The sequence below is a fragment of the Apteryx mantelli genome, chromosome Z (genome assembly GCF_036417845.1).
Source record: "Apteryx mantelli isolate bAptMan1 chromosome Z, bAptMan1.hap1, whole genome shotgun sequence".
Taxonomy (NCBI): Eukaryota; Metazoa; Chordata; class Aves; order Apterygiformes; family Apterygidae; genus Apteryx; species Apteryx mantelli.
Window position 1 is genome coordinate 71,941,242 of NC_090020.1, and position 27,305 is coordinate 71,968,546.

General features: G+C 39.6%; 2 long non-coding RNA genes across 2 annotated transcripts in view; both read right to left on the reverse strand.

Annotated features, from left to right (window-relative positions):
• Window positions 1-10,124: 10,124 nt before the first annotated feature.
• Window positions 10,125-26,504, reverse strand: LOC136995383 (uncharacterized). The gene is made up of 4 exons (XR_010886959.1): window positions 26,457-26,504; window positions 22,007-22,082; window positions 20,552-20,773; window positions 10,125-10,429 (listed from the first exon to the last, which is right to left on the reverse strand). It is a non-coding gene; the product is annotated as an uncharacterized lncRNA (long non-coding RNA).
• Window positions 26,505-26,507: 3 nt separating this feature from the next.
• LOC106499522 (uncharacterized) overlaps window positions 26,508-27,305 on the reverse strand; it is a 109,681-nt gene continuing 108,883 nt past the window's right edge. The window contains exon 3 of the long non-coding RNA XR_001295200.2: window positions 26,508-26,669. This is a non-coding gene — a long non-coding RNA (uncharacterized lncRNA). The remainder of the gene's footprint in view (window positions 26,670-27,305) is intronic.

Sequence of the window (27,305 nt, forward strand, 5' to 3'; positions counted from 1 at the left end):
CAGACTCTCCTTCTCAGCTGTGGGCTGAGCTGCATGGTCGCAGGAGACCATCAAGGAAAAAATGTGTCTTACTTCCCTGGGAGTTTCTCTCTGGTTTTGCAGGGATTTAAGTGTAATTCCACATTTCATGCTAATATTTAATTCTTTCTAGTATGTCAAGCAAAGCCCAGAACCATGACAGTTTAATGAAAACACTGACAAGTTTGTTTTACACCATTTGACTGGTGTCAGCCTTTGAAACACTTCCATAAGTCAACAGCAGGAGAGTGAGAAGAGAGGGAACATTTGTCAGGCTTGCACAAGAGCACTGACATTGCTGAGCAGAGAAGGAATGAACTAAAAAGAATTTTTAGAGGCGCCAATGAAAAAAGGATTTGTTCTGTTATGGCTCACCCATTCCCATCCTGATTTACACATGTCATTTATGCCACCTGTCACTTTTAATTAGCTCCTAACAGGAAGGAGGAGAACCCATTAGTAAGAACACTGATTCTTCAGGCTGTAGATGCCTTTGGCATCCTGAAAACCCTGGAATAGCATCCCTTTTCTCCTACACTTTTTGCAGGTCAGCAGTCTGTGAGTTTTGGGGATTTTGATTTCCTAACTCCATTTACCACACACACATTTTGCCCAAAGGAAGTATATTTGGGCATATCTGGCACCTGGGCTATAACTTTTCTTGAAATGAAGCATTTCCTAGAGCGAATCTTCCACAAATATGTTGCAAAAGTGAAATAGCATTTTGTCCAATTAAACAGGTTTTGTCACCATTTAACTACCAATTGTGTTAAGAACAGGAGTTATTTTCTTTGACTGGTATTGTTTAAAATAGACCGTTTAATAGTTCTAAGTGGATTTAGCCAGCACGTGGAGGAGCTAGAAATGAACAGAACTGTTGGCTAATTGAAAATAATATGATCCATTATTGGTTTTCATTGGCTTTCCCAGTGGGCATTTCCTTCCAGTAAATGCTCCCAGCTAAATGAGATTTAGTGAATTTTGTCTGTGCTGCCAAGCATTAATAAATGACTTAAAAATCCATATATTCTTTGAAAAAATGGGGGGGTTGGGAGAGAAGAGAATGAAGTCCTCTGTCTGGAAGGGAACTCATTTCAGCCCTGATTCTGCTGTCAGGGAAGTCAGCAAGAGCAGGGTCAAACCATGCAGAACTCATAATTAAGTAAGTGTAATCCTTACAGGAGGTTTTTCAAGTCTTTCCAAAACAAAAAAAATTGTTATGGTAATGGCTGCAAATAATCAGTATGAAAAACATGAATTCTCTTTTGCCAAATGTCACACTTATTCCTGTATGGTAACATCATTGGTCTACTTCACAACAACACGATTTATTAGTTACTTTTTTGGAATGTGACTTCTACCATCATGAGGATGGCCTGAGTTATGAGTCTTTTTTCAGGAAACTAGATATCTCTCATTATCAATCACTTATAGGGAAGTAGAGGGATGAATTTCAAGACTCTTCTTCCTCTTTAGTCAATGCCCCACATAACCCCACATAACCCTCCCAGAAGAAGAATACATTATATATTCCCTTAATATTTCTAATGGTGTTATTCCCCTCAAAGAGACTAATTAAAATCTACAAAATAACTGGACAGAATTCTTTTATTTTTCATTCTCATGATCTGTTAACAAAAGTAATGACTGGCCATTGTACCTTGCACTTCACTTTGTCCTCCTGAGGCACCTGGAGCTGTAGTCCCAGACATTGCATGATGCCAGCTTCCTTCCGCAGCCCCAGTCAGAGAGGACTCATCAGCAGATAACATTGTGATTGTACTTTATTAGTCACTCCATTTTGGGGCCACTCACATCACATAACTCAACTCCCCACCACCACCACCATCAACACCTTGCCTATCAAGGAGCATTACCTTTGCTTGAAATACATTGCAGCTTCCTTCAATATTTATGCTTGGTGTAGTGATAGCCTTAGGAGCTATAGCCATGAACAAGGACTTCTACATGCCAGATTAAGCATAAAAAAAGATGACTGCCTGCTGAGAAAGGTTTACAATGACTACAGCCCTGTTTCCTGGCATGATGACTTCTCTCAGAGGGAAAATAAAATTACAATGGCCAGTCATTGTTTTTGTTTTAATTTACATGTTTATGCATATGTGCATGGACATAAGAAAATGTGGTGCATACATGTAGTGATTATTCCTAAAAAATTCCCGGTTGCCTTGAGAAAGGGAATGATATTACCTCAGTACTTCTAGTGTTAGTAGTAGCAATACCTTCTAACCAATATGACAACTGTAAGCAGGAGATGAAAGGAAAATACATTAAGAAATCAAGTGTTGACTGCAGGAGGTAGAATAATGAGTCAACCATATGGGAAATGAAGGTCATGAAATGCTTGCCTGCATCTTACTCTGGGAGTTGCCTGGAAGGTTAGCAATGAAACCTGAAACTATATGAAACTGGCTTGGTTTTGTATTGCATTGCAACTTTGAAATTCACAGTAGATTTCTCAAACCAGGCCACAAAAGGCCTGCAGGAAAGCAGTGTGGTGCCATGACTCTTTCAGCCAGCAGAAGCAGGAGCTGTAAGCCCAAAGGCTCAGTGCAAGCACAGTGTGGCTCTGCTTGAGGGCTGGCCACTGTACAGCTGAATTTGCACAGCCTGAACTGAGAGGCCCTGCTGATAGACCACTGTGCTGTGTGCACGCATCCAGAGAAGTCCTGAAACATGAGCCTGCAACTAGACAAAAATACAGAGTAATGAAACACTTGCTTAAGTCTGGACATGAGGCAATAAGGCAATCTCAATAGTATTTTTGTTCATTGGGTCCTATACCAACATCTTCCAGTAACCTGCATCTGCTAGCTTCCAGTTTCTGGCATGGCTTTTTGGCAGATTCAGTTTCCCTTTCACTCATGAGGGATATTTGGTTTCTGCCGAGACCAAAAGACTCTGTTTTTGATGGGGTACTGAAAATTGAAATAAAATAAAACCTTTCTCTTCCATTGTCAGTCATCCTTAAAGCTTACCGTTTTCATCTTCTTAGCATGTCTCATTGAGACCCAAGTCTGTCTTTGAGATCCAAGTCTCTTTATTGGCTTCTTCAAAAGCCCTTTTTAAAACTCAACAAAGTCTGGAAGGATACAGAAGATAGGATTCATTTTTCCTATGCTGCATGTCTCCAGCAAAGGTATCTACTTGCAAGGCTGTTGTTTAGGCTCTGTGCTCAGAGGGAAACCAGGCACTTCCTGGGAACAATTCATCTCATCCAGAAATTCTGGATGCACCTATATCACAAGCATGGAGAAACCTAAGCTGTCTCCATGCAAGCCAGCTTTGGTTTGAAATAGTATACCTATGACATTGTTACCCTGTGACTGTTCTAAGAAGGCTTATTAATCTCCAAATAAAATGTTATTAGGTTAGGCACAGAACTGCACAACCTGGCTTTGTTGCAGTTGTACAGGAACTGGTCTTTTGCACTGCTCCAGGAACATTTGCTAGCACAGGCTGGCAGCAGCTCAGGAGATCTCTGCCTGGCACTTTGTTTCACCTGGAAAACCTAAATAATCTCACACTCCTTCCTGACTTCTCCCTTCTCTGAAGATAGGTTTGAAGGAATAGAGCATAACAGCCTTTAATTCTCCTGAACCAACATTTCTGATCAGGAGCACCGGTCCTCTGCGCTGAATTTAGGTGTATGTAAGGCCAGACCTTGAGCTTGTCAAAGGTGTCAGCTCCTGCAACAAACAGTGGGCAGTTCTGAGATTTCTTTTGTCATAGTTATGTTATGCTTTTTGTTCTCAAGCATATTTTTTGTTCATCTGGGTTTTTTTGCTTGTTAGGAGAATTCATTCATTTATACACAACAGGCAATGAATGCCCAAAGGACACGCACTCAATGAGCCATAGTTTCCTATTATATGGAACACTTCCTGCAGATTTGGCCTTTTTGTTTGATATGGTTGTTGAGCTTATCCATTTCCTTTTTTATCCATGCTGATAGTGTGGAAAAATAAAATCTCAGAGCTCAGTAGTTAGTTACATAAATGTCCTATTGACCTCTTGCCCGGGCTGATGACAAGGGTAGTCCTGTAAGGTAGAGGTTGCATTATCTGCAACGACATGCTCTCTGCACTTTTCAAGTCCACAGTCTCATGACATGCCTGGCCCAAGCAAAGGCGTGCTGCTTTCCATGCACATCCCAGGGAGTAGATTTAACCTCTGGGAGCTGCACAGTCCCTTCAGCTCTTGCTGCTGCCCTGAGTAAAGAGAGCTCTGGGAGCACTGGTAGGACATGCTGGGAAATAGACCAAATTTTCCCCCTCCCAGACTTCCCCGCTGCCTACATGGGATATGGATGGTACATGTGGCACCATCTCACATCCGTACTGAAGGCACTTGCAGAGCAAACTAGAGCAGTGGTAGCCTATCATCTGCTTAGTACTGATGTGGAGAAGGGACCAAAGTACCACGGTTGATAAGTGCTCCCTAAGCAATGGGATATAGTTTCTTTTCTTGCTTGGACGAGAGTATTAATTATTTTCCATTTTACTACAATTGATGTATGTTTATACTCTCTCCCTCTTGGCCTCACTGTCAGCTCAGAAAAGGAAAACTTCTGATTTACTCATGTGAACACAGATGCACATGTAAATATTTATCTTAAAATAGTACATTCACATGTGGATTAGTCACTTTCTGAACAGCAGCATCTGAGACTTTCTGTTATCAATACTGGCTCTTGCAGTACTTTCTGCAGAATTTGAATGTACAGATATAGCCACTGACTGGAGGTCCAAAATATTTAACGAGAAAGAGAGCCTAATACAGCTTAAAAATCTCCATCTTTTCTAAGTCTATAATGTCACTTGAATGTGACTTCAAGAAGAATTCAGAACCTGATTCCTGGACCAGGATTAGCATTTCTTGTTCTCCTGCAAATCACATAAAGAAAATAAATGTGAGATCTATCTACCAACAATAATTATGTCTTTCAACTCTTTGTCTACTAACACTGCCAAAAAGTAGTATTTAAGATTATGCACAAAGTTGTATTTCTCCTCTATAATTAGAATAGAAGCCACCTGCAGTAACTGCTCACTGATGCCTGACTAGCGTTTTTTAATAATTACCTTTCTTGTATGTATGAATTTCTAAGACAGCTCATATGAAGAGGAAGAAAAGCTATGATCACACTCTCCAGTGATCATCAAATGATTATAAATGCAACAAAACTTTTCAGCAAAAATTTATTTTGACTATTGGTAAAGTTTTAGGTCAAATACTCTGGTTTTTAGGAGTTACCTCAACTTTAGAAGGATCTTACCTCTACAATTCTCTCCCTCTCCTTCACATTCCCTCTTTTTCAAAGGGAAAAAGGGTATATTATGCACAACTTTTGGTTGTAAGTTTAGCCAAACTTCTCACAGACAAAACATCTGCAGGGTTTAGCCTTGGCTACTTATACTGCTGTGAACAATGCTCTGATGCCAGCATCAGGAAGCATGAGATCATATGATGTTTATAGACCAGAATGGCATCAAATGTAGGAAATTGCCTAGTTATTTCCTTTACTAAGTACAAAACATTATATTTATTAGTCACTTAATTATGATTTCAAAAATGAATTTGTAATGATGGAGGGAGGACCATATTAGTCAATAATTAGGAAAATGAGAAACCCGCATTTATTAAAATAAGTCCAGCCCTTCTGTTTCCTGGATGACAAAAATTTAGGAAATATGATTTAATAAGGTATGCTATCTTATTTTGGAAATATGGGAACGAATTGTCCCACTGAACATGAAAGGAGTTGGCATTTCAGTGGGGCTATATTCCTCTGTTTAAAGAAGTTTTGCATCCTCTAAAGCACAGGCATTTTGACCATGATTCACATGCTTATATTTTTACCTGTAAGATATATTATTTTAAGCACCACACTATAGCCAATGAAATAAATGGAATATAACATGCAAGTAAGTGCGCATTTCACTGAATTGGGCTCTTTGAGCAGTTACTGAATATTATACCTTTTTCATAAAGCTTAACAAATGCATTAGAATAATACAATTTCCATTCTTCAAAGTGCTTATAGTTAATACTTTACTTGGAAATCAAGCTACTGTATTTTAAAACATTTTCTTAAACCATATCTTTTCAAATAAATATCATTTACATTACTGTTATGAATTATTCTAATAGTCATTTTTTCTGCTGGTTATACCTAACACTCAGAAAACTCATCTTTTATTTCTGTTTAATCTCTGTTAGTTAATGTCCTCATTGTTTACTATCCCTTTTATAGGGACGAAGAAATAATCCTTGATTCTATAAAAGTCATACTTGCCACAATCCCTAAATAAAGTTAACCATAAAAGAAATTAACATTTTTCTTGCTGAAGATTAAGTTATTGTTCAAATGGGATCAGAGATGTTGTTACACGTCACTAAATGTGTCACTTCAAGAAATTGTCTCTATAATTCAAGTATGGAAGTGAATTATAATTGTGTGCAAATTTAGATAAAAAATCTACATAACCAAATCCATTCATCAGCAATCACAAGAAAGAGTCCAATCTAAGAAGTATCAAGAGCTTCATTAATTCTGCGCTGAATACAGAAACAGGAAGTGAGGATATAAATGAGAGTAATACTTTGGGCAGAATGAAATTTGTATGATTAATCCAAACATTATACAAGCAGATCTACTGACTTCATAAATGACATGCAGATGTAATTAGGATTTCCCAATGCTTGTTTATTAAACTGTCCCTAAACTAGAGATCTGTAAATCAAAACCCCAAATAGTAAGATGTAAGCTGGGAATTTGTATGTGCAGCTTATATTTATGTTAAAAAAATTCTTATTTAAATTTAGGTTTTAAAAGAGACTTCCTTTAGAGGTTCTGAAGGAATTAAAACAGCTTTTAAAAACTTACACATTTTGAATTTATATATGTATATTACTTGTACATATAATTTAATTTGGCTTTATAAATATATTGCCATTACAATACACCTGCATGCACAAATAGAAAGAACAGTACATGAAGCAAATTGTAATTAAACACCATTATTTTTCAACTATTTTCTTTTTTTGGAATTTTTTTTGAATTCTAGGATTTTTTTTAAATGCTCCAAAACTGTAAATTGGGAATCCATCCACAGAGGGATTGCTCCCATCTATAAGCCCCATGTGAAAATGGCTTATAAAGAAATATATTTTCAAAAGAGTAGTCAGATTTTCTGTCATCTCAGACTTGGGAACACACTGTACAAAGCACTTAGCTGGAACACAAGGATTCAATAAAAAAAGTGGAGTTGGCCAGTGGATGGCAGTTCCAGTACATAAGAAAATGTTGAAGTTTCAAAATTTTTCATTCTGGGTTAGAAGGAGAAAAGAAACCATCCAAGCATTTTGGAATGAAATTGTGTCGAAACACTCCTTTTTAAATTGAAAAAGTCTGTTTTCTTAATTCCTTTTTTGTTTCAATGAAAATGAGCCTTAGATGCTATATTGAAAACTGTATTGACCCAGTGACATGTCTATAAAATGCTGGCCTTGGCAAAACATTATAATTCAATAAAAATATAATAAAAAATAAAAGTATATGATGTCATCAAGTTTTCTAGTGACTTGTAAGACAAAGTACCACCAAAATCTCAGTAATTATGCTTATAAAATGGCAATCATAAGCATTATAGCATCTTGGGTTAGGACTTTAAATTAATGATCTAAAAATTATAAGCTTGGAATCCTTTCCCTACTTTAAGAAAAGGGTGGACCCATCTGAGTAGCATGAACATAATTCATAATTTCCATTCAATTTTTGGCCAAAATCTGAATGCTTTTACCATCAACTTTTCCCACATAGGGATGATACTGCTCAAATATAATGACAGAGTGATGAGAAGAAGCTTATTTTATGGCTTTTTTTAGCACTGCTAAAGTGCTTATTCTTTCTAATAGATCAGAAGCCCTAACCATTAACCACACAAAATTAGTCACTGAAATCCACTCACCATCATGATACTCCTGTTCAGCACCTTCCTGTAAAGAAGAAAGCTTTCCACTAATACGTTCCAAAATTTTGAATGCTCTTAATGGTGTCAAATAATTTTTGTTTTAGTGATAAATCCAGCATATTCTGCGCTGCTGGAAGGCAACAAGGTGAGAAGAGCAGTGGCTGTACTCATGGGTTCAGCTGTAAAACCTCTACGTGGTGCTGCCCATCAGTGGTGGCAGAGCACCGAGGCTTTCACTGCATGCGATGGTATTCAGGGGTCTCACACCACAGACTAGACATCGTCTCATAGGCAGGAGATCGGAGGCTCTGTATTGAAACTCATATGGTGGTGATTTGGACTCCTTATCCTCAGTTCCCTGCACACCTCGGTACCCTATGAGCAGGGAGACCTCTCTCCACCAGTGACCCAGGAACCTAGGGAGACTCCCTCCTAAATGAGGTGCCGAAACCTGATCTGTGTGACTATCCCCCCCTGTAAATGCTAGCACTCAAAAATAGATGGTTGCAGGCTTCCTTTCTTATACCTTCCCCTTGGCAGCCACTGTTGGCCTCTACCTGAGACAGCAGCGAGCAAAGCAAGTCTTTGACTGGTCCCGCACGGCCCTCCTCTTATGCTCTTTGCTGATGGGCACCTCTCATTTGTTTTTGAACCAGGGACACAGAATATCCATACCCCATCTACTCTGAGGTCCAAGTAATTTATTCTCCTTCCTGTGAGTGTACCGCTATCGAACGCTTTGGAAGTGCAAGGCTCCCTGCCCACAGCACAGATTTCTTCCCAGCCTTTCTGAATCGGAAGTGGACTTACACTCTAAAGTGTGTGTGTGGGGGGTCTAACAGCTTTTCAAACTTCTTCTGGAATAAATAACTCCAAGTGCAATTGTTATGTTCACATCTCCTATATAAATCATAGTCCTTCTTTGAATCTTGTTGTCCTTTTGACCTCAGTGACTGTACCAAAGAAACACATACAAAGAAGTGTGCAAGTTTCTGTGTGATCACAGCTACAGCTCGCAGCCTCAGCAGCAGTTCTACAGTGTTTTACAGGAATCTCAAGAACTGTTTCCTTTTTATCCTTAGTTCAAAGAAATTAAGGGAATCAAACATCAGCTATTCTTCCTAACCACATACTCTTGTGGGCTACTTTGAGCATTAATGTTGCCCTTTGAAATTGGTAGCCTTCTCAGTATGCATTTCTGTAATTAGCAGCAATGATTAGGCTTCACATTTTTTAAACCAACAATACTTTGAAATGAACCTTCATCACATATCAAACATTTTTTAACGGATTTAGTGGACTATACAGTTCTTGCCAGGGCTTAGCCTGAGAATGGAGAGTGTAAGTGGGTTCTCAACACTTCTCTTTCAACATATATGTTGTACGCATAAGGTATTTTGCCTGTATAAACCACACAAAGCATTTGATTTTGGCTGTCCTACAGAAGAGGAAGGTATCTTCTCAATCCATGTAGAACTGAGGAGAGCCACAGTCCATCAAAAGCTAACTGCTACAAGACTGAGATGTAGCTGGTGGTGGCCATAAGAATATGTTTCAGAGGGAGGTTGGAGCTGTTGCCCATATGAGCTACGAGTCTGTTAGTCATCTACTGGAGTCTCTTTTAAGCGAGAGAAAACCACTGAGCAGCACAGAATGAAGTTTATTTATTCTTATGTGATTAGGTTAGGCTGATAGAAAGGTGCTGGTATCTCAAGGAGCCTTATAGGGACCTAGGAAATCCCAGTACCAGACTGGATTTTAGGCTAATTTCCATGCTTGGCTGTGACTGAAAAGACCAGTTAGCAATTTTGCCATGGCTGGCATGTTGCTATCTGTATTGTATGTCATCTCACTACATCTTTATACATATAAAAATACTATTAGACACTCCTCAACTGTATCTTTTACTGCATTTTGAACAAAATGTACACCCCATGCTAGGAAATGACACTTGGGACCAGATACCACATAATGAAAATGCTCAGGCCCGAGAAAAGGGTTTAAGATATTTATTGACAGAGAGTTTAGATGGTAGTAGCCACCACCACAGAGCCCAAAAATCCCAATTCTCAGCAGCGACTGTAGGGATGTAAAAGAAAGCATTTAACTTTTACTGCTGTTACAGCATGGAACAGACAAGGAGTAACAACTCTGTCATAAACCCCAAATGAATTATGAATATAATGACTGCACTAACTAAGGCCAGGCTTGAAAGCAGAGTTGTTACCAAGATGCTCCTTGACAGACTCCAGTGGAGGGAAGGAAACTGCCTGGTCTTGAATGAGAGCTATGGAAAAGACCATAGAGGCCATGGCTCTTCCTGAAAAGAGACAATCTGCCCCTTCCCTTGCCTCATCCTGGAACTTATGGTAGGCAGGACTGTTGGAGTTTCCTGGAATAGGAGGAAGATCATCCTAAGGAGTACATAGAATATCAGGTATTAATATACAGAATGTCTGAATTAAAATTATGCATTCAGAAGTCAAGCAAGCTATTTAATTTTCAGTGACAGGCCTTTAAGTCATTGTTTTACAAATACCATATGATTAAGTCATTGCTACTATGCCCAGCATTTTTCCTTTATTAAAAAAAAAATCTGTATGTAGTAATATCAGCTCAATAAGAGTTCAGTTTATGAGTTTTACCCAGACGATACTTGGTTTAACTTTTATTTAATTTTGTGGTGGCTGTAAATCAGGTCAGGAAAGAGGAGGTTAAAAACCAAAGCACAGACTGTAGAATTGCAGATCATTGCTCAGTGTCTTTGTCCTGTGACTGTTTAGTACATTTGGGAAGGGAGAGTTGTGCAGAAACAGCAGTAGTGGCAGAGGATGACACAGATTAGGGAGAGAAGGTGGCACAGATCAGCATCTCCCTGGGGTGCAGGGGCCTTCGTGTGCTGACTGTGCACACTGGCTCGGGCGGGTTATGGCTTCTGAGTCAGGAAGGGCTGGCAATCAATTTGACTGCAGAAATCTGGCATTACACCACAAGATCCATGGTGGATCTGGCGTAAGAGTTGCTGAGGAATCAAACCTCTTGGCAGTGGCAGAAAATGACCCCATGAGAGCTGCTGACGCAAACACTGTTGGGTTACCCCAGGTGTGAGCTGTCCTGCGGGCCCCCCGTGTCATGCAGCAGAGCAGAGTTAGATGTCTACATACAGCGTTATGGTCTGGAAACCCTTCATGTAATTGCCATCTAAAGTAAATTGTTTAAAACTCTGTAGTTACCTTAGTTTTGACCTCAGCATTCTCCAGATGCCTAGAATTGCAGCTCTGTTCATTTCTAAGACTGCCTTGTGTCCACAGCACTAAACACTTGGAACTTAATTAACGCTAAACTGGCACCCCAAAGCGAAGCATGCCTCTTCTTTGAGGCCTTGAAGGGATTTATCCAGGAGGCATTTGGACAGCAGCAGAACTAGGCACTTGACAAACACAGCTGACACTGTCGCTTTCTTTAAGAACTTGTTGTGTTTGAAATTCAACTCTCCTCCTGCTCTTGACTAAGGAGTCTGTTAAGGAAGACTGAGTGACTGACTCTCTCTCTCTCTCAATTTATTACAGTGTAAACAAAGGCAAATAAGTCATTTTTCTGAAGGTTGCACTGGAATATGGCAGCAGAAAACAAATACTGTCCGGCTTTTGGAAAAAAGATTGTTGGTGCCTACACTGGGAGGGGATCTGGGCTGTGAATATTGTGTGACTTAGGGAACTTCCCAGGACCTACAATAAGGAGCATCTTGAGCTCAGCACTTTTCATCACATGCTTGATCAAGCTGGCTGCTCTCTGAGAATAAAATTCAGTACTCTGCCTATTCTGAATGCATGTCTTAGGCATCAACTTTTTTCAGATGTTGCACAAGAAACCAAATGGTTCTGGGTTTCACTAAGAGCTTGTCTTTTAAATGCTTCTTTTTTAAATGAGCTTTTTGCAACTCTTGTTCATATTCTAGTGAGACAAAAGAAAAGCTTCATTTGACTGAAAGTCGCAGAATCATAGAATATTTTAGGTTAGAAGGAACCTCTGAAGGGCAGCTGGTGCTATATCCTGCTCAAAGCTAGCTTTTAAGTTAGATCAGGCTGCCCAGGGCCGTCAGCCAAATTCTGAGTATCTCCAAGGTTGGAGATGCCACAGTCTCTCTGGGCAATGTGGTGGTGTACTTGACTGCTCTCACTGTAAAACCTTAACTTCAAACCACTGCTCACTACACTTTGAGCCTGATGGTCCAGCCAGTTTTCTACCCACCTTGTAGTCCATCCATCCAGTCCATGCCTCCTCAATTTGGCTTGTAAGGATTTTATGGAAAAACACGTCAAAAGCCTTGCTAAACTCCAGACAGTTGCCATCCGCTGCTCTCCCCTTGTCCGCAGAATCAAAGACATCTCATGACTGAAGACAATCAGATTAGTCAGACATGATTTGTCCTGGGTAAATCCATGCTGGCTGTTCCCAGTCACCTTCTTCTTGCTCTCAGTTCAATGAGAGCTGACATTATATTAATATTGTTAACTTCTACAATGTGGGCTGACCCTTTAAAGGTCTCAGTTAAAGATTCATCTCTGATTAGCTTATTTCTCTGTCCCAGGATTACGTACGTGGCAATCAGGCCTTCTGTGTTAAAAATCTTGCTTGAGACGCTTTTACAGCTGCTCTATCAGACGGAGATAAGAGGTTCATGCTGGTGCTACACACTTCCTGACCAGAATGGTTTTAATTTGCTATGATGTAAATAAGTATGTAAGATGAAGGGTAATTGAAAATCTGACCCATGAGGCCATTCACTGCTTTATGTAATGCTGAAAAAGTAAAAATGAATGAAGAAGCCCAGGCAGAGTCAGTATAATTACCTACTCAATTTCATACAAATCATACTTTGCAATAACAGCTTGAAGATCTTCCTGAGTGAAACTCATATGATTGGTTGGACCTGAACAGATTGAGGATGCTCAGCTTTATGCTGATAGTTGCCATGCAAAGTGCTCTTCAAACACTGACCAGGGTGAGAGAACAATATAAATATCAGTAATGTAGACTGGCTGCAAATCAACCCATTTTATCACTCAGTTGCTTTTGTAAATCACTGAGACATGTGCTAAGTAAATCTGTCGCTAGCAGGAAAAGATTTACAGGGTAGAGGGAAGAAGGCTAATAGGACTAAATTCTGCCTTATTAGAAGTACTGGGCATAGGCTATCATCACACGGTAGCAGAGAGGCTCTGCAGTTCCTTTCCCAATCAGCTTTGAACTCAAGACCTGTCTGGCACATATCTTTTAGGCACCCTCTTCTCTTTTGCCATGAAAAAAACAGATTGTTCCTAATGACTTTTATTTTTCATGCAGGTAATTTGTAGTCATCGATCATTTTGCTCTCCCTTTCACCAATTAAGCCTTACCTTAAGAGTAGCACACCCTGTACTTTACATATCTTCATTGTCAAACTTCTCACCTGCAATGAGAAATACAATGTATTGTGGAGTTCATGAGAAAACAGAAAATATTTTACTGCTGTGTTAATAAGCATAAAAGTTACAAGATTTGCTGAAGTTAACAGCTGAATGAAATAATAAAGATCTAACTGTTGACCTACAACTTCACAGTCTTTCATCCTTCCTATAATTTGCTATGTCATCTGTAGATGAAAAGAGTCAGAAAACATTGGAAGAGAAGTGACTAATCTGTTTTGGCATTTTGCTATGCTATTGTATTTTGCCTGTTGGCAGGTAGAAGAGTGGCTTGCTGGAAAAAAAACAAACCACTGCAGTCTGACACAAGCTGCACACAGACAGCTGGAATATATTGTTACTTTACTGCTGAGGAACATGAGAATACATTTCTTTTTATTGTTTCTTATTTTTAGGTGAGAATTCAGTATGGTAGGAGAAGTGACAGTGCTGTATTTTATTTGAATGGGAAGTTTTAATTCAACCTGTTTGCCATTAGTTATCACTATAAAATTCCATTTGATGGAGTGGTCTAACAAAGCGGTTTAAGAGGGGCTGGCTTTATTAAAATTATTTATACTGCCAAACGTGTTTTGGAAATATATATTATCTCTTGATGGGCTCAAGCTATGGTTTATCCATTTTATTCTATAGCCAGGAGGTCTGTGAATTGAGGACTAGATCCAATTAAGGATTTACAAATTCAAGGCAGGAATTCAGTGAAACTGAAATATCTAATCAAAAACTTAACAGCAGGGAGACCTGGGTTCATGTAGCACTTCCCTGTATGACCTGATGCCCTCAGTCCTGCCTTTGTGCTTGTGCAGAGCTCCCCTGCTTTGGGCAGGCTGGTGCCAAGACTAATGGGGGTTCAAAAACAAGTGCAAGGGCTGTCTTCATCCTGCCCACTGAGGCTGTGCCACTGTGCAGAGCAAGGGGAAAAAAAGCTTGCGTCTATAGCCTGGTAGTTTAGACATCCAGCAGCAGGTGAGAGGTTTGGATCTGGTGCTTCCTGATGTGGCTCCTCTAACCATCCTGGGGCTGCTGAACCCGGCACCAGTGGGTGGTCATGAAGGAGGTGGCTGGGCCATTCAGCTGGAGCTAAGAGGGCTGGGTTTAAATCTCCTTAGTTTGGGAAGGAAATCATTTCAGGCTTCCTACTTCCCTAGGTGCTGCAAGAACCTGACTGTTGTGCAAAAGAGCAGCCTATTTCCATGACTTCCTGGAAACAAAATAACATATTCTGTTTTATCCTTTGAATGAAAAATATGAAAGGCACCTGCCTTCACAAAGGGGTTCTGGGCTGCAGACCCTGCATAGCTAAACAGACAGCCTGTGCAAAGCATCTCGGGCTCCGAGAAGGATGGGATTTTAGACATACCCTTGTGCTCAGCATTCCCTATTGCCAGGTCCTGGCAGAGCCTTCCTCAGCACACAGGCTTTCTGAATCACTCTTGTAGGGCTTCCAGCTCTGTGCATGCCCTATGGGAACTGGGCAACTCACAGGGGTTCTGGATTTGACCTTATGGTCAATGTACTTAAAAGCTACTACACTTTTTTTTTTTTTTTTGCTAGCTGGCCAACATGTGAGAATGTTAATGGCTTTTAATTATAAATTGCAATTACCATAGATTAAGAGAGAGAGAGAGAGATGAGGAAGCTTTGATGATTCTTGTGTCTGCTTCACATATGGGGATAATCCTGATTCAGCAGCTGGTGGTGTTGAAGACACATTTATATGAACTTCAGTATATTAAGCTTATTTCTGTCCAAGGCAATTGAAAGCCAGCTAACTCTATTTAAGATGGAGCTTCAGAATACTTATTCCAGCACACCCATTCTTGTGATTTTTCCAAAGTTGATCTGAGCAACTTGAGAGGTTTGTCTGCTTACTTTTCTTCATTTTTTTTAAATCTGTATTTGTTCTTTGCCCATTAAAAGACATGTCCACCTGTTTTAGGCATGTCCACACAGAGACATTAACAACCTTGATTTAAGCGCTAGTCAGTCAAAACAAGGTAAGACTTAAGTAAAGACTTCCCTCATGGAGGAAAAGGTGTTGTGGTCACACCCCTCCTGATTTTTTTTTAAATATTGTGACAATGGGTGTAAACGATGAATAATAATTACTGTAATTGGCTGGCATTCCTCACTGTATGAATTTTAAATCTGAGAATATTAAACACTTTATGCCTCAGTTCAAGTTTTCCTATAGCTGTTTGGAACATACAAAGCAGAAGACTGTTGTCCAAATATACACATTAAAATTTTTCCAAACAGACAGTGCTGCTGTATTATAAAAAATGAATCAGGCATTGCAACTTTTAACTGATATTAGCCCAAAACAAAGCTACTGAACTCAAAAAAACTCAAAGAATCCTGAAAGAGAGATAGAACATTGTCAAGTGTCATGAAACTGCTTGGCATCACTGTTACCTTCCTTCTTGTATTTGGTGGTAAAATACAGTGGATATGGACCATTCCATCCCTAAATAATGCAACTTCAGTTGAGCTGGAGCTCTAACTGGGTGTGAACTCCCTCTGGATGTGTCAAGACATTGCTATACAAGCATCCCAGTCTCTTGAATACGAGCTGGATTTAATACAAGTTTCTCCCCTTTATCTTTTTTCCTCTGTCTCCATCTTGCTGCAATTAACCTTCAGCTGTCTCCTCTCCAGGAAGTGTCATCCCTCGATTTCTGTCCATACAGCCCTGGTTAACTAGGCATCACCTGCAGCTCTTCATCCATCAGCATTGCCAGTCTCTCAGCAACAGTACAGCTATGGTTACAGCTTTCCCAAATTATGAGATCTGCTGACAAATCATGGGATTATTTTTGAAGATTACACTTTTTCTCACATTACTCTCTGGTTTCTGACCCATGTTATCACAAGACTGGCTCTAGCTGCAGACAGACATTGTGCTATTTATGGATAAAAACTGTGCAAGTCGACAGCAGTAAGGTTTTGCATGCAGACAGGCACCAGGTTAAACAAGAATCTTAGAGCGACCTACACTTCATGCTAATTTACTAATGAAGAAATCCCCCAGCTGCAACTCAAGTGAAGTGAAACTTTTCCCTGACCACACCAAACAAGATTTATCATGATCAGAAATTGGGAAAGATTTTGATTGGTTTGATCAGAGAAAAACATGGTAGTCATCATCTATGGATAGAAGTCAGGGCTGGTCCCACTGTCCTCAAACTCCTAGATGGGGTAAGGGAAGGGAAGGGAGCAAGCCAGAGTGAGGAATGGGTGATAAGGGAGATGGTGTGCTCCAAATCCACACTCCTTACAGAAACTCAGAGAAAGGGCTGAGCCATTGACACGAATCCTGGATGGGGCAGAATGATGGAGAAGGAGAATGAGGAAGGAGAATACCATGTTGACTGAGAGGGACACGTACACATATCTGACTCCAGGATAAGTGTTAGGATTGCTCAGTTTAAATTAGGAGCAAGCCAAGGGTGAGTGAAAGGAAGAAGGCATGATGCATCCTGTATGAAGCCAGGTACCAGCAGAGGTGTGGATGACTCGGCCGCGTACGTGACTCAGGTGCTAGGCATTCTGACGCTGACTCCTCACTGTGATCTCGGGCAAGTCACAACTTTTCTTTGGGTCATGTCCAGCCTCTGAGTAAGCAGGCTGAACTCCCACTGCAGTCAATGCAGTCGTATTTACATATGTTGGCCTGGTATTTCATTGAATGCTTTGTTTTGTACATCTGCAAATGACCATTTATTTGAAGAAATGCCAGAAGACCAACTTCTATAAAGAATTTGAAGTTGGAAATGCCAAGTCAAGAAGGGCCTGAGAAGGAATCAGCTAAATAAACACCACTATCAAACTAGTGATAAGACTTCTAATCCTTGTTAAAATCACTGATCCATTTTTCAAATAACTGAGCATCAGTACCCTGCTCTGAAGCAAATAGGTGCTTCAGGCATTTGATGCCTCTGTAAATCAGACCACACATTCCCCTTCTGACATGTTAACAGGTCATTAAGCCCTGTTGTGTAGTCTCAGATCAGCCAGCTGTTCTACTTTAATTAGTTCCCATGAACATTCAAAATAATTTGTTTTTATTTTTCTTTTCTGGCTGACTTTTCTATCTTGTGATGATAAACCACAAATTTCATTCTGATTTTTTTTCCCCCTCCAAGTAACACTCCCAGTGTGAGGATCAAACAAATAAACATATCATAAACAAATCATTGCTGTAGGGCCTTTGTTTGAATCTGTCTGGCTGTCCAAGATAACACTGATCCCAGCAGAAACTCAAATCCATGCATGACAGAGCCCGCCATGGGGCCCATACACTGAATTGATGGGTAACTGGTAGTGTTGCTATCGTTTCTCTATCCCATTTCCCCAAGCTAACTTTTTTTCTTTTCTTTTTTTTTTTTTTTTGCCAGCCAGGGCATTTTCATGTAATGAATTCCCTTCTGTAGCAGGGACCTAAGACAGCAGCAGAACGCTTGGTCTCTCCAGCTGTTTACCTATGACATGTAGTTTTTGTGGCTTTGTGTCTTAAATTTTGTTAGCAATGCTGGGAAAGTTTCCTGGTGTGTGGGTATATTTGGCATATGTATATTTAACTGGTTGCGGAATTGCAGAGAACTGGACTAGATGACACAGCCGGCCTCTTTATTCCTTCATCCTAAAACCTGTGATTAGCTCAAGTTAGCTATTGTTTTTTTAAAAAAAAAAGTGCACAGTGCATCCTAAATAATACAATAAGTCAATTTCTAGCTTTCTAACCATAACTGAACTAGATGCAGATACTTCCAAATTAGGGGGAACTTCCCATTTGGCATCTGAACTGTCCTGTGTTGTATAAATAGGGGCAGACAGGTGATGTTTAGAAAAGAGAGAGATGCTAAATCAAACAAACTGAAACTGTAACAAGATGGTGTACTTTATAATGTTATCTGAACAGCAGAGCAAAATAACTGTATTCCCAGAAACTAAATCCCAATAGCTGTAAGAAAGCCATTACAGAGATGACTAAGTGGTATCTCAGTGTGTGAACACTATGCGACAGTGATTCCCAAATTGACCATCAGGGGAAAGGGATATCAGAAAAGAGGGGACTTGACAAAACTGGAAAACATATAAAGCAGTGAACTGATATGCTTGAGTCAACGAAAAACTAAACACAGCTGACTACCATACCCAAGGGACAAACTGGAGTCTGGACTGTTCTGGTGACTCATTCTGCGTATGTAAAGGGTCTACTTAGGTGGTGATCCAAGAATGTTAATGTTTCCCCATCTTTCTGCAATTTTAGGGTTGCCTGTTTTTCTGTCTGCTGCTTCCCTTTAACATTCAGTATGAACTTTAAGTGCCAAACTCTAAACACGCTACTAGTTCAGCCTTTACCTGTGTAAAATATTGCTTATTCGATAAACTTCCCAGTTTACATGAACATCAACATACACAATGTTAACATGCACCAAAGCACTGGATTTTCAAAGAACCTGTGATAGCGCAAAGGAAAGGAGCTATGGAAATTTCTAAAACACTAACTTTAAAAACAAACAAAGTTCACTGTTTTTCAAGTTTGTTACAAACCTGAATTTTAAGCCAGACAGTCTCAGATTTGCAACACTTATTTGTTTATATTGAATTTACCCCAACGCTTGTAAAGCTTCAGATTGAACAGTATTTCTAGGACTTATAAACTGATGCATGTTTTTGGGCAAACAGCATGTGAAACTTAATGGTTTTACATAGATTGAATCTGAAATCAAGAGAAATTTGGAATTTCTGTCTGAGTTTTGAACTGAAATTTGAATTTGTTCAGTCCATTTCACATTCCTCTAGCAACCAGAAAACTAACTACCCTTTTTGTTTATGGAAAAAGCACTATGTGTACTTGAGAGCTATTTGTAGTGGATAATATGAAACTGTACAAAACAACAATGGTAAATTTAATATTTTTTTTCTTCTGAGACCACCAATAAGAAGAGCAGACTGTTTGCTCAGATTATATGTAAACATCAGCAGGCATTTTCAGATGACATTTATCACAGCTTGCTGCAAGTTGAAAACCATTTTCTGTTGCAGGAAACATACATTTTATGAGTTACATACCAAAACTATCTCGCCAGTTCCTCACAGAGAGAAACAGGTGGGATTCTCTAAAGTACAGAAAGTTCTGCCCTAGCTGCTCCGCTGCAGTCTGCAAAAGTCCACTGACATCCAGTGAAATAGAACTGGGCCAGTGCTCAGCATGTTGAAAATCCCACCCCACTTTGCACGTTTGCAATTTTGACACACTGGCAAAGGCATCGTGTCCCCTTTAACACAGTGGTGGAAAGAGAGAGCAGGTCGCCAGTAATGTTAAAAGCATGTTTTTGCAGATGATCTTTTAAGATGGTAAGGAATCATGCTGGCACACAGGGAAACAACTTTTTTATTTCACCTCATTATGTAATTCCCTAAAAGTGAACTGAAAACCATTTTATCTGGCAGGACACACTTCAGGACTTGGTATTTTCCTGGCACTCACTGAAAACACTGCTTTGCATCTCTAGCTGTTCTGGGAGCAGTGTCTTTTATGAGTCTTTCTGCTCTCCAAACAATTAGGTCACTGGCTCAAGTGTGAGTTGGAAACCCACCCGCCCACCACAGACAACGACAAACCAGATCTGACCTTTAGTATTCACCAATGTGATTCTGAAGGATTTCAGGTAGTTTGGGGGAATGGTTTGAATACCACACTGTGAAGTAGTGAACTGAAGTAGTGAAGCTACTGTAGTGAATGAAATAGTCTGAAATAGTTTATTTGTGATCTTTTTTACTGTGCTTAATTACAAAAAGAAAAAACTTACAGAATTATTTAATATTACAGGGTGATATATACAATAGTTACCTGGAGGTAGAAATACTTTGGACACGCATTGCCTTAGTCCCTGTCAAAGCACCCAGAATAATACAAAGCAGAGCTTGCCTGACAAAATCTGGGACTGATTAAAAAGAGAGGCAGAAGGTCTTGTGCATGGAAGAAGAAATAATAAAGCTCTGAAAGGGGAGGAAGGCGATCATAAAGAAAGCTGCCAAAACCTTTCCAGCAGGTCTCACCTGTAAATCCCTGTCTCCTCCCAAGAGCCTCTCGTTTTCCCTTCCCGAAGCCGCAGCCAGGCTCCAGGCTGCAGTCTGCCTTGGCTGAGGATCATCACTGGCCTCAGCCCTCCGAAGCAGGGTGCCATGTCCAAGCTGCCTTTCGAGATTGGTCCCCAGCCTGTCCATCTCCTCGAATCGTACCCAGGATTTCCTGAACAGCCCACCATATTCTGGATAATTCTGAAAAAAACAAAAATTTAGGAACCGGCTCTGCTCTGCTTTTCTTTTAGAAAATGATTGGTTTATCGCCAGTGGAATTGTGCTGAAAATCAGGGAATTGTTTAACATCTTAGCAGTAAAAGAAGTAAATGGACAAAACACTCGTGGTTCGACTCAGCTGGCAATGGATCTGAGCAGAAATATGAAAAAAAAGAGAAGTGGGAAAAAACTAGAGGCTGAAAAGCAGAACCCACCTGCAATTGTTGTTCAACAACTGATCAACTAATAATTGAACAGAGAACAGAGTTGAAATTATTTAATGTCTCTTAGTTGAAACAATATTATTACTAAAGTTAGAGACAAAATCAAGTAATTAATGAATCAAAAATTGCAGCTAAATAGTGGGGAAAAACCCTTCACATTGAAACTGGATTAAAACACTATCTGTTTTCAAGAAAATCAGAGTTAACATTGCGTGGATTCCAGAGATGGGCAATGTCTTCTTCTCAGTGACAGTAAAATCTAATTTTAAGATAATTTAGTTGTTTAGGTTAGATCAAACACTGATCCCTCAGTATAGTAAGAACTGTTCCTCTGTAGCACATTGCCACAGAAATGGCTCAGAGCAGAAAAGTGCAAAAATCCTCGTCACATGATGCTCATTAAAATAAAATGGTGAAGGTGATAGCAGCTGTTTACCGACCTAGCTTTCCTCCTTGTCCGGAAAAAAGAAGAAAGCAAAAAATAAATTTTAACGCTGTGTTTATGCCAAAACTTTGTTCTTATCTTGCTGTTGGTTCAGCTCCACATTTCCACTTGAGGCTGTATTGTGAAATTGCAGTCCAACTTTAAAATGAGAAAGGCCCGTCATCTACTGTGGTCAGGCTAGCTCACAGTTCATAGCTTTGTGGATTTTGTTTTTCAGCTATTCAGTGTGGTTATGGATGGAAGTTGAAGTTGATCCAAACAGAAAACACTTTATAATAAATGCATCAAAGGCTTTTTAATGCTAGGTTTAGAAAGGAAATGATTTTGGTAAGTGGGGTTGGGGGGAGGCCTGCACTTTATCAGTAAGCTTTTTAATGAAAATTTAAGTTTAACACTTCATTTTCTTTGGCACTTGGTTTTAAACTTTCCCTTCCTTCTCCTTCACTTTTTCTTTTCTCTCCTTTCCCTCCTCCCCTCCTGAAAAAAAGGAAAGGATGGAGAAAGAGATGGACAGTTATTATGGGCAGAAGGAAGAAAAATACTTACGTGGAACAGGTACCAGCGGGACCTGCTGGCTGAGTTTTTTCAGTGGATCACTGCAGGGTGTTTCAGCTCTGGTTATCTGCACAATGAAAATTTCAGCTTTCTGTAAGACCTGCATGTTCCCGCTGCTGCCCTCAAGATATGCTGATCAAGCGTAATCAAGTCTCCCTTTGGAAGACCAGATCACCTGTAACTTGACAATACCTGTTTCTCTTTTCTTATGTCCATTTTTTTAACCTCTCTTTTCATGAATGGAAATACATTCATTTTTCAAAAGGACAAAGGTTTTTTGAAAGGTAGTATTCAGACTCATGCAGCCTTTTGTTTTGTAACATCTGTTAAAGACCAGGCTCCTACATGATAGGTAATGGGCTGAGAACTTCCTTGTTCTCATTCTTGCTACTGAACTTTTTCTGACTCAAGTATATTGGGGCCATTGATGGTTGATGTTCTACCATTTACGATTCCAGCAAGAGATGTCATTTATTTTTATGATGCTATTTTATGCTTTTCATTTGGCTTGATAATTTATTAGCTGGTTTACTGAAGGTTGTAAGATTATTTACATGTCATGAAGGTTCATTGGCTGCCATTGCCTGTATATTTTCATGTGCATGTTTATGAAAGTAAACTGCATATTTTTACAAATGCAGACACATCACTTGGCCAGTTAGAAATGATGTAGGCAAGTTGACTGCAACACAGAAATTATAACTCCCTACTTTTTCAGGCTTAAGTGCTTATTCATGGAAATAAAGTACTTCAGCTCATCTCTTTTCTTACTAGAAGGTGGAAATGACCATAAGGTATGTTGGCCAAACAAAAAAATGCACTACTTTACAACCATTCCTGTGAACTAACATCCAGCTTCAGTAATACGCACATATAACATATAAATAAATAAATAAATAAATATTTTTTTTACACGTATATATATGTCTCCAGGATAAAGCAGGAGCTACTTTACTGAATTCACTGGCAGTTGAATAATGCAACAAAATGAAGGTACTGGAACCTTCCTTGATTTGCATGGTCAAATCTATATAAAATCAGTGTTAAACAGATTTGATAAAGAATTTGTCTCTCCCTTGCACTTACCTGAGGTTAATGACCACATGTGGTACCACATGTGGAGCATCAGGCCAACTTTTTTGAAAAAACGATTGCCTGCGATTCCAAATGTAGCAAAATCTGTCTGTGTTATCACTTAAATATGTTTGGATCTCCAAAACTACCTAAGATACCAGTGAAATCAAGAGCCTCTCAGGTGAGTAGAGAAATCTGTCTCACAGAAGGAAGTAAAATCTGGGGCAGTAGAGGCCATGTGCGGTGGTTAGACATGGTTAGATTGAGTAGTTAGGTCAGTTTGGCCACTCTCCATTGTAAATTACACACTAAAACAGGAAAAAACTCATTCACATATTTTACATGTCTGACAGACTTGTGAGTCTGTGCTGCACTCAACCAGCCAAGCAGCTCTACAGCTTCCTTGACTCCTGCTGTGACAGTTACATGGCTGTCCATCGTGTCCCTGCCAAACAAAACAAAGCTAATTTATCTTCTTTGTGGTTAATGGAAATACCTTCTCTTGTTAGGCATTCAAGGAGGTCAGCTGTCCAGTGAGACAGAGCAGTGCTCTTGACCCTGCAGCCTCTGGTATGACCCCAGCTGCTCCTCCATGGCCGTTGTTATTAGCAATTTCTCAGAGGAGCATTAGACAACTTGTAAAATGGTCTGTTGGTTTTGAGCTCCTCAGGATGAGAAAGGGCAAAGGAGAGCATTCACCAGGATGCCAAAAGGTTGCCAAGGAATTCCAGGCATCTCCCTGACAGCATAAAATTATATCCACTTGCAATAAACCTGTGGCTTAGTAGGTATCAGCCCTGTAAGTGTATTCAGCCAGGCACTCACAACCACAAATGTCATCATCAAATGGTTTTGGTTAATTGTTTTTCATAACTGCAGCATCTTTCACTTGGCACAAAAATGGAGCTAAAAATGTACTTTGACAGCTTTAGTGACCCTGAAGGCTGAAGTGACAGGGTATTTTAAAAAACAGCAACATCTTGCTGAATTTGTATACATTTAATTGCATATACAAATTGTCAGATTTAATACAATGCGTTGCCACAAGTGTGGCAATATAAATGGCAAATAAATGAAGTTGCAGAAACATTATTAATGACAATGTATATGCGTCACTGGCAGGCACTGCAGAACCTGCTTGATAAGACTTGCCTTCAGAGAGTGCATTATACAATCTTCAGAGAAATAGGACTGAACCTACCAAGGAGCAAGGTTTGATAGCTTCTCTGCCATGTGACAGCAAAGTAAGGATCAATTGTTTTCACTGCATTTTTAAAACAAAGATAAATGATTTTGGGGGGAGGGGGAACAGCAGTCCAAAATGACAGACTTCTGATATTTGTAATACTCTAAAGAATCCCTTCTAATCTTAATGATTATTTAATATTAATAGAGCCATGAGTGACCTGATCTTGTGTTGGAAATAGTCCTGCTTAGAGCAGAAGGCTGGACTAAATGACCTTCAAAGGTCCCTGCCAATGCATATTTCTATGACTATGAATTTTTGCTCTCCCAAAGCAGCACAAAGCTGTACTTCAGTGTTATATACCAGTTGTGTCAGCTTTTGTGGCTGTGAAAGGAAAATCAAACATTTACTTACCTATCCGACGGAGGTGTAGGGAGGAGTAGTTTATTTACACAGTGGTATGAAAATGTAAACTAGGTGTCACAGGACTATTACTGAATAACAGCCTTTGCACTTTAGAGGGGCTATGCAAGTGGAAAATCATTTGTCCTTCTGTTGCTCTGTATAGGGCCCTCAAGCAAATATAACTGAATTACTGAAGTCCTGTAAGCAATATTTTGGGGGCACAAAGTGGTTGGCAACCTATCTCTGCATGCATATGTGTGTTACGCTGTTACTGCAGGGAGGCTGCAAGCCATGAAACCGATGAGGGAGTTGCTCAGGCCCTTCTTTCCAGTCGTCCTTAGGCCAAACAGCAGATTACATGGAATAAAGTGGAAGGGATCCTCTTGTATGGGGTGAAATTCAGGGACAGGGGAGAAAAAAGATCTAATTTCAAAGCAAGGTCTGTCACACACACACCATGTTCTTTGGGGAGTTTCTTCAGGCTTTCTTTCCATGTGTGCTAGGAACGTCAGGGATGTTTAAATAATGTTGATAATGTGATACATCTGCAAAGCATTTTCAAGGCTACTTAGAGCAAACAGAATTCAAGTGTTTCTGTTCCCACAGGGCCCTCCATTAGCAGGGCAGTGCACTGGGTGATTTCAGCATGACTGTCAAAGTCAGAGACATGTGGCTTTGCTGTGCTAGTGCACTACACTCTGCTGAGCTCTCTGAACAATGTGGCTGTTAGAGGACAGACACAAGCAAGCACTATGCTGGAAGCTGAAGAGCAGGAGGAATTTTGCTGAAAAATGTATTTCCAAGTTTTCCATTTTGACCTTGCTTAGAGAGCTCGGAGATTGGTTCCCCATATTTTTTCAAAGTACTAAATAAGTCTGCAGAGTGACCTACCCTGCTCCCCCATTTACATTACCACTTGCAGATGAAGCGTTTCCCAGTGTTCCCAGCTCCAGGCAAAGGATATAATGTTTGGCTCCTCAAGAGACTTCTAGACAGCAGGTTAGGGTGAGACAGGCAGTATTTGACAGCAGTTCTAATTGTTGCAATAAGGAAATCAAATTGACGTTTAATGGAGGAAGGTTTCAGCACTAGGTATGAGGAAACAACTTTCTCATAAATTTCAAATTTTAAGACCTCCTTGACTGTTATTTTTCATGACGATTGTTTATTGCTTTTCAGACGAAAGGGCAAACTCATGCCATAAATACATTTCTAGAGTGTTCTCAATTATAAGGAAGCCTAATTTGATTCCAGTTCTAAAGCAAGATCACTCACAAGGATGATTATTTCTCTGCACTAAGACTTTCTGAGGAAATGTCTACATTTCTACCTTGATTGGCTTTTGCTGGAAGGGGAGAGTAACAGCTTCACAAATGGAATGACTATAACAATCCCTTCTTTCACTTCACTCCTCTTACTCTCATTTATTTATACTGCAGCAGCACCCACAGCCCTTAACTGAGGAGAAGTCTCCATGGCACTAGGCAGCATACAAATACAGAGGAAGATACTGAAGAGCTTGCAATCAAATAAAGCAATATTATGGTGCCTTTTCTTTAGCTACAGGAGAAGAGGCTAAGGCCTCAATTAGTTTAAGATCATGCTTAGCCCAAATCTACTAGATTACATTTGCAGTCTCTTCCTGACACTGTATCTCTTATGGAGCACTTGCATTAAATAAACCATATTATGGATTATGAGACAACATCAACTATGTTGATTCAAGTGAAAAAAATCAATATGAGAACTAAACACAACCTTGTGTTTGTCTCTTACTTTTTATAAATCCATCTTTTCCAGGTGTGAAGACTTCTTGTTCATCACAGGTTTTTCTCATGGAGATATTCTTTCAGAAAAATGAAAGTGAAGAGGGATCAGTTGAAACTTGAGGTAGGCCTGTTCTTGGCTCTGATGATGTAGAAACTACAGCGAGTGTTTTCAGAGGTCTGCCGATCCATATGACTTATTTTGGATACAGATGCACTTGACCTGGAATTAATATCATAAAAGTAATCTTATTGGTGCATTTTTAACTTGAACATCCTTCACCATCAAAACAAATCAATGGGATTTAAGAGTAGCTGCTCAGCTGTTTGTGAGAAAAGCCACACTTTATAGTGTAGTGTGCAGTGTTGTTTTAAATAAAGTTGCCTTCAGAGAGAATCATAAAATCAGGGATGTGTGTTTCTGGCACACTTTGCTTATTACGTATGGAACTGTATAAATAATGATAATTGGGTGTGGAGGAAAAGAAGTCCCCAGAAGTCCCAACAACAGAGAAAAACCTGTTCTGTGTTAGCCAAGTGAAAGACATGCCATGTGGGCATTTTATTATACACATCCAGTAAAACTAAAATACACAGAAAGATAAGTATTAGCAGAACAGAAAGTGCTCTGAAGATAAAGTCAAATACATTCCCAAATACCAATAGCGAGATTAAAATCTGTGTTCATAAACATTCAAGTTGTTATTATCAGTTTCCTGTCATTTAGGAAGAAATAAGCTGAAATAGATCTAAACAGGCATTATCAACCCGATTTGAGGCAATTAATAAGGCAGAAAAACTGTGTAACTGAGCAAATCAGGAGAAAAAAGAATGAAAAAATTCTGCTTTTCCCCTAACG